This window comes from Hemicordylus capensis, chromosome 1, assembly GCF_027244095.1.
Source record: "Hemicordylus capensis ecotype Gifberg chromosome 1, rHemCap1.1.pri, whole genome shotgun sequence".
NCBI lineage: Eukaryota > Metazoa > Chordata > Lepidosauria > Squamata > Cordylidae > Hemicordylus > Hemicordylus capensis.
Genome location: NC_069657.1, coordinates 93,663,609 through 93,670,267, shown reverse-complemented (window position 1 = coordinate 93,670,267; position 6,659 = coordinate 93,663,609). Strand labels below are relative to the sequence as shown.

General features: G+C 41.4%; 1 long non-coding RNA gene across 1 annotated transcript; it reads right to left on the bottom strand.

Moving 5' to 3' along the window:
* Nucleotides 1-213: 213 nt before the first annotated feature.
* LOC128341264 (uncharacterized) lies at nt 214-4,027 on the bottom strand. Its single transcript, XR_008314292.1, has 2 exons — nt 3,899-4,027; nt 214-534 (listed from the first exon to the last, which is right to left on the bottom strand). It is a non-coding gene; the product is annotated as an uncharacterized LOC128341264 (long non-coding RNA).
* Between the last annotated feature and the right edge of the window lie 2,632 nt (nt 4,028-6,659).

Sequence of the window (6,659 nt, the reverse complement as noted above, 5' to 3'; positions counted from 1 at the left end):
GTGTTTCAAATAAACTAAGAGGTGCTTCACATGATTACTGTGAATCGCCTCAATGAGGTCTTTGGGGAGAGCGGACTTAGCCCACTCTCCCCACAGACGATTGGTGGTGGAGCCCTGCGTGGTTGGATTAAAGAATATATATATATGAAGAGTGGTACTAACTCAAGATAGCAAAGAAAAATGACCAAAAAAAAAAACAAAACACCCAATGAATAAAGCATGAACAAAAATTTTTTTAAAAGTGACCAATATAAATATCAAATATCACTTCATTAATCACTTCATTTTGACAAGGTTTCGCGATATATCCTCATTTCACAGTAAGCTTCATCAGAAGTACATGAACAATTATGTAATACAATTGTGATAAACTTCACAGCTGCTAAATTTAAATCACTTCTCCCTGGTGTATGGAATTCTTCATTACTTCCTCCAAACGCATTTCTCCAATTCCTCCAAAGGAGTGTGAATTATTTCCAAAAGTTCTTAAATTCCTCCAGGAGAGTTTGAAAAAGTCCTTGTAGATGTGAATTACTACAAAGCACAAACCACACATTAAAGAAAACATTTTATATAAAATAATACAAACTACATATATAAACATCAAAGATAATTACCCAATGAGTGCAACAATTCAAAAAGCTGCTGCTGAAGCCTGACACTTAGTATTTATCACACCAACTTGAATAAACTGACCAAGCTCTCTTCCTCCAACTTTATAGCACATTTATTTATTTATTTATTTAAAATATGCCCTGCAGTGGGTTCAGACAGCACATCTCTGCAGCAATCCTGGACCATTTGGGTAGTGACCGTACTTATTTAAAGTACTTAGCTATTTTAAAAGCTAAAAATTGAGAATTATACAGAACCTACCAGATATAACCAAAGACATTCACTGTGAGATAGACAAAACCGGGAGATAGACAGAGCAAGTGTGACTCTGTTGATTCTCCTGGACCGCTCAACCTGTTTTGATGAATAAACCAGGGCAACCCCACCTCCCAGCCCACTCCACCTTGGCTGTGGTACACCCATAAACCTGGTGGACAGGTTTAACCAACTCACCTTCCCCTTACCTGGCATGCCCTTCACCCACTGCCATATTGCCCTCAGCCATGGACCACCTCAATTGGAAGGGCCTCCTAATGATGACAAGAAATAAAAACTCCCTCCTATTAAAACTGAGACAAAACTCTAGCTAATCTATGCAGCTGCTAAGACTCCCAGCAGGCATGGGGAGAACTGCTACTGTCAAAGTTCCTGCTGTGCAATCCACCAGACTTGCTGTGTTTCTTCATGCCTCTGGTTGCTGTAGTCCACCAGCTGTTCCCCACTTGGCTGAAAGTCATACTCAGCTGAAAGTCTCTTGTCTTTCAGCTTGCTTCCCTTCTCCCAGGCCCTGGCTCAGCTTGATGTTAAACTCGCAGCAGCAATCACCTGGAGCAGGTGGAGCAGAGGCAAACAATCAGGGCCCTGCTCAACAGAGCTCTTTTCCCTTCTCAAAAGCCCTGGCTCAGCTTGTGATGAGCAATGACTTCCTCCTCTTCAGTTTCTAAGCCAGCATGGTGTAGTGGTTAGAGTGCTGGACTAGGACCAGGGAGACCTGAGTTCAAATCCCCATTCAGCCATGATACTTGCTGGGTGACTTTGGGCCAGTCACTTCTCTCTCAGCCTAACCTACTTCATAGGGTTGTTGTGATGAGAAACTTAAATATGTAGTACACCACTCTGGGCTCCTTGGAGGAAGAGCAGGATATAAATACAAACAAACAAACAAACAGATAGATAATAACTCAGTGGGGGTCATACTGAGCAGAGGGATTTGTAGGGAGCAGCTATGTAGTGACCAGCCTCCTCTCCCTCTAAAGAGTTAACAGGAAATGAACCCTTATCTTGAATGAAAGGCTGGTGAACCCCAGGACTCAACCAAGCAGTATGCCAGGTGGGTGGGACCTAGAGAACTGTTGCTGGGAATTCTGGGAAGAGGAAAGGAAGTTTTGAGTTGGAGGAGTGCAGGAGAACATGTGGCAATGGAGTTTTGCTGCAGCAGGATGACTGTAGATCCTGGGGAGACAGTATTGCAGGAGGATTGATTCTCATCAGGAGCTTGGTGAGTTCAAGGACAAAGGAAGACAAGGCTAGTGGCTTCGGAAGTTGAGGGCAGGAGCAAATGTTTTAATAAGAATTTGCATTAGGATTTGTTTTTTGGTATGTGCTTTGCATTTCCTAAATAACTCTTATTTGCATCCAAGTAACTAAGATTTTAGTGTTTGCCACCCCAGTATCATTTGGGGTGCTGTTGAAGTATTATTGCAATGAATTAATTATTTTTAAGTTTACCTAATCAACCAAAAGCCTCAGATGGAACCAGTCTCTATAATAATTGAAAAGGACTCTGTAACCATTTAAGCATCCTTAAATGCAACCTAAAACTGAAGCTTAAGACAACCTATTTTTGTAGCCTTTTGAATAAGAGTTGTTTTTCCTTTGTTCTTTACCCTTTCCAAGCCTCCAAGGGTGGTTATTGACCTAACAGGAGAAAGGGGGGGGGATTTTCTCTGGTGCAAACTGCCTCTCAATGAGAGCTTGGCCAAATTAACAATTTAACTCCATGTGCAGGCAGCAGGCCTGGGAGAACAGTTGGATTTATACACTTGCTTGTTAGCAAGGAGGAAAAGGCGAATGAGAATCTTTGATCACTCCAATTCCCATTCAGAATAGACTGTAGGAGAGATCTGGTGGCAGCATTTTAGATCTACTGGAAATACATAATTGTTTTATGAGAAGCCCACCCAGGCAGCATGCCAGGGATGATTCAACATTTCCCCCCTGACGTGAGCTGCTCTGAGACAAAGGCTATAATCCTTACAAGCTGTTATTACCTCCTCTGCTCCCAACAAGGGAAGAGCATCTTTCCTGACAGGTGTCATGGCTCAGACTTCGGAATCAGAAGACTCAGAGCAGGAAGACTCACCTGCTAGTGAGCCACAGCAGCAAGATTTGGCAGAGAAATCAGACTCGGGACCTGAGGATTCTCAACAGCTGCCAGATTTGAATTCTGATGTGCAAGAGCCTGGGATTCCACCTATAGTGAGATGAAGTATCAAGAGCAAGGCTCAGAGGGACTCATGCAGGTGCAGGAGATAACAGGGAAGAAAGCCAAACTGCTGACTCAAGGAAGCCCGATTGGTTCCTGGTTCTGTTGAGCCATATATATTCAACAGTCTCTCATGGCTGAGTTGCTGTTTGCAACTTTGCTGGCAGCAGATACTGTGGTCTTGGAATTATATCTTTTCTGTGTTGTTCCCTTAATTCCTTGTTCTGTGTCCTTCACTTGTTTCATTCATTGTTCTGTCTTTTCTTCCACTTATTACTCAGTTATTGTTAGAGGGGGGTACCTAGTTTCAGTTCAGGGGACTTAATTCATTTACTGTTTTCTTTGCAAGCCTTTTATTTTTCCTCCAGTTTCGTTGCTGCTTTCTGTTTACTCTCTCTCTGGGTGTTGTAAATCCTGTAGGGATAGCAGTTCACTACAACAGGGTTCCCCCTACTTCTACCTCAGCTGCAATAGACAGCTGTGTTGCAGTAGCAGTCATCACTGGAATCATAAGCCTGCACACAAAGGATCTAGGGGGACAGTGGTGACTAGGGGAGTAGGCCCCTCTCATTGCCTTTGCCTCTCACCAACATCACTCCTCCATCTGACCCTGCTCCTAGCCCTTCCCTGCACCTTCCTGGACATCTCTTCCACCAAACTAGGCCCTATTTAACAGAAAATATACAACAGATGCACAAAATCTATCTCTAACCTGACCACACCAAAAGCACAGAACCTAAAAAAACACCCCAAACTCTAATCCTAAAACTAACAAAGTACAAAACCTGGGGAGCTTACCAATCCAATATCTAGAGCAATCAGGCTGAGCAGCAACAGCAAGGTAATCCGCTGATCAGCAATCCAGTAATCCACCAAGAACAGCTGAAGAGTGGGGCTCATGCAGGGAAGCAACAAGGCAGCCATTTCTTCTTCCAGATGGTCAGAGTCAGTGCCTGCCTGGCTTTAAATACAATTTGGAACTCCTCCATTCAGTCCCCCCACCAACCAATGGGGGCAGAGTTGCCCTGACAACACTAATATTTGAATAACAAGCTAACCAGGAGAAAGGAGATCGGAAGGCATTTGCAGAAAACTAATCAGCAAGGGAGAAAAACTGTAAACAGACCACACAAAATGGTGGCTGTAACAATGCTGAACCAGTTCAAACCAGTTTTATTCACACATCTTTCTGGTTCAAACTTGAATTGGGCAAACAAGCCTGGTTCGAGTCAAACCCAGTTCAAACCAAACTGGTTCTGCACACCCCTAATAGCTTCATACATCTCAGCAAAACAACTTGGAAGCACATAATAAAGTTTGAAGAAACTATAACCTGCTTGAGGATGTTCCCCAGACAAGCACAGAGACTAAATCTTAATCACTCATTGATTCATTATGCACTCTTTTACTCTGCTATAATTATTTTGAGAAGATTAGTTAACATTTGCAAGTGTTTTGGCACAAATAACATTTCCCCCTGATTCAATGACTGCAGCTCTCCATTAGTGGAAGAAATTTAGCAAAAAGATAATTAAAGTTCTTCTCAAAAATTGTTCTCTGCAGGAATTTCCTAGAACTACTTTGACTGCAAAGTGTTAAGCTATCATAACAGCAACAGTTCCAGATAACTGCAGCTGGCAGAATAATGGATTTTGCTATGTCAAGCATGGAATTTGAAGACACATGTGCTTTAGAAAATTGGAGTTGTCTTAACAATAGTACCCTGGCATTTATGTACCTGTCTAATAATGGTTATTTATCAGAAATTAGCTATGAGTGCTCAGTTCTCTGAACAGTGCCTTTTGTATATATTCATCAAACATATTACTTCCCTGATATTCATGCATGGACTTATGGTGTGCATTCAGTTCATTGGTAAGTTCTTAATCAACACTCAGTTCTGCCTTATTTTGATGAAAACAAATTATTCTAAATAAATACTCTTCCCAATGTCTATTCCCTGCTGCAAGTGTTTCACTAATTAGGGATATAGAGTCTATATTGGCAAGAGCACACTTTCTGGTAGCCCAGTGAAAGCTTTATATACTTCCACAGTACTCCTGTATGCTCTACCAGGCAAGCTTCAAGTAGCAAAATGTGCTAAGATTTGGGAACAAGGGAGTGGGGGGTGGAATCTAGTAAACATTTGGCTTCCAGATTGAAGCAGATAAAACAGTGTAACATTATAACTTCTATTTGCAATACTCAAAGCAATGTGTATACAGAACCTGAATTAATACACTAGCAGGGTTGTTGTTTTTTGAGTTTTACTCTAGCCTGTATAGTAGTAATGCATCTAATACTGACACAGATATAGATAGCTTTTTGCAACTAGTGCATTTTCTGCATTTAACACAAGATCAAATCAATCTGTTAACTGCACCTCTTTCTCTACAGGAAATAATGATCACAATTAAATTCATGAATTCTGGTAAATTCATGAATTCCCCGGGCCAGACAGATTTTCCATGGAATTTTATAAGAAATATATTAGTTTCCTGGCTCCAATCTTACTGGAGGTCTATAATGATGCTTTTATAAAATAAACACCCCCACCTTCTTTTAACGAAGGGCATACAACAGCTCTTTTTAAGCCTTGTAAGGACTCTGAATTTTGCACTAGCTATAGACCTAGCTCTTTGTTAAACATTGATGAAAATATACTGATAGCTGCATTGGCACATAGGGTGCAAATTATGCTTCCTACCATTATTCATCCTATTCAGACCAGATTTATATCTGGTCATCAAGGATCAGACAACATCAGATTGTTGACTGATGTATTAGGTCTGTCCTTGGAGAGGCAAGACCCAGCTGCTACAATATCTTTAGACGCAGAGAAGGCATTTGATATGGTCCATCTGGGGTTCTTGAAACATGTTCTGATCAAATTTGACTTTAGCCCAAATTTTTTTACTTGGGCTACTATATCATATAGGTCTCCCTATTCATGAGTTATCACCAAAGCTACATTATCCCCTTTAATTAGGCTAGAATTATGCTAATTGCAATAAAGGGGAAAACAAACCAACAAACAAATGCTACTTTTAACATCTTCTTTCATGCAAGTTGCCCTGTGCTGTGGTGATGCAGAGTCCAAAGGCCTCGCTCTTTCTTGTTAAGGTGGTAAACCTGGATCTGTTATTACCTCCCTCTACAAATGTGATCTTACATGATAATATATACCTGCACACAGTAAAATAGCATACTAAGGACAGCATATCAAGTAGAGATGTGCAACTTGATTCTAGCCAATGGACCACAGGGGTGGTTTGTTTTGTCTCCAAATCACCCGAATCAGCTAGATTCGGGTACAAATTGATTTGTACTCTAATCTAGCTGATTCGGGTGATTTGGAGACAAAACAAACCACCCCTGTGGTCCATTGGCTAGATTTGAGTACAAACCAGATTGTGCCTGATTCATTTGAATCGATTTGAGATTCGAATCCCTCCTATTACTTCCCCCAGATTCCCAGCTTTCAAGAAGAAGAAGAAGAAGCTAAGCCCTAGCCCTAGCCCTAGCCCTTGTAAAAAGTGGGGTTGTGGAGCAAAACGTG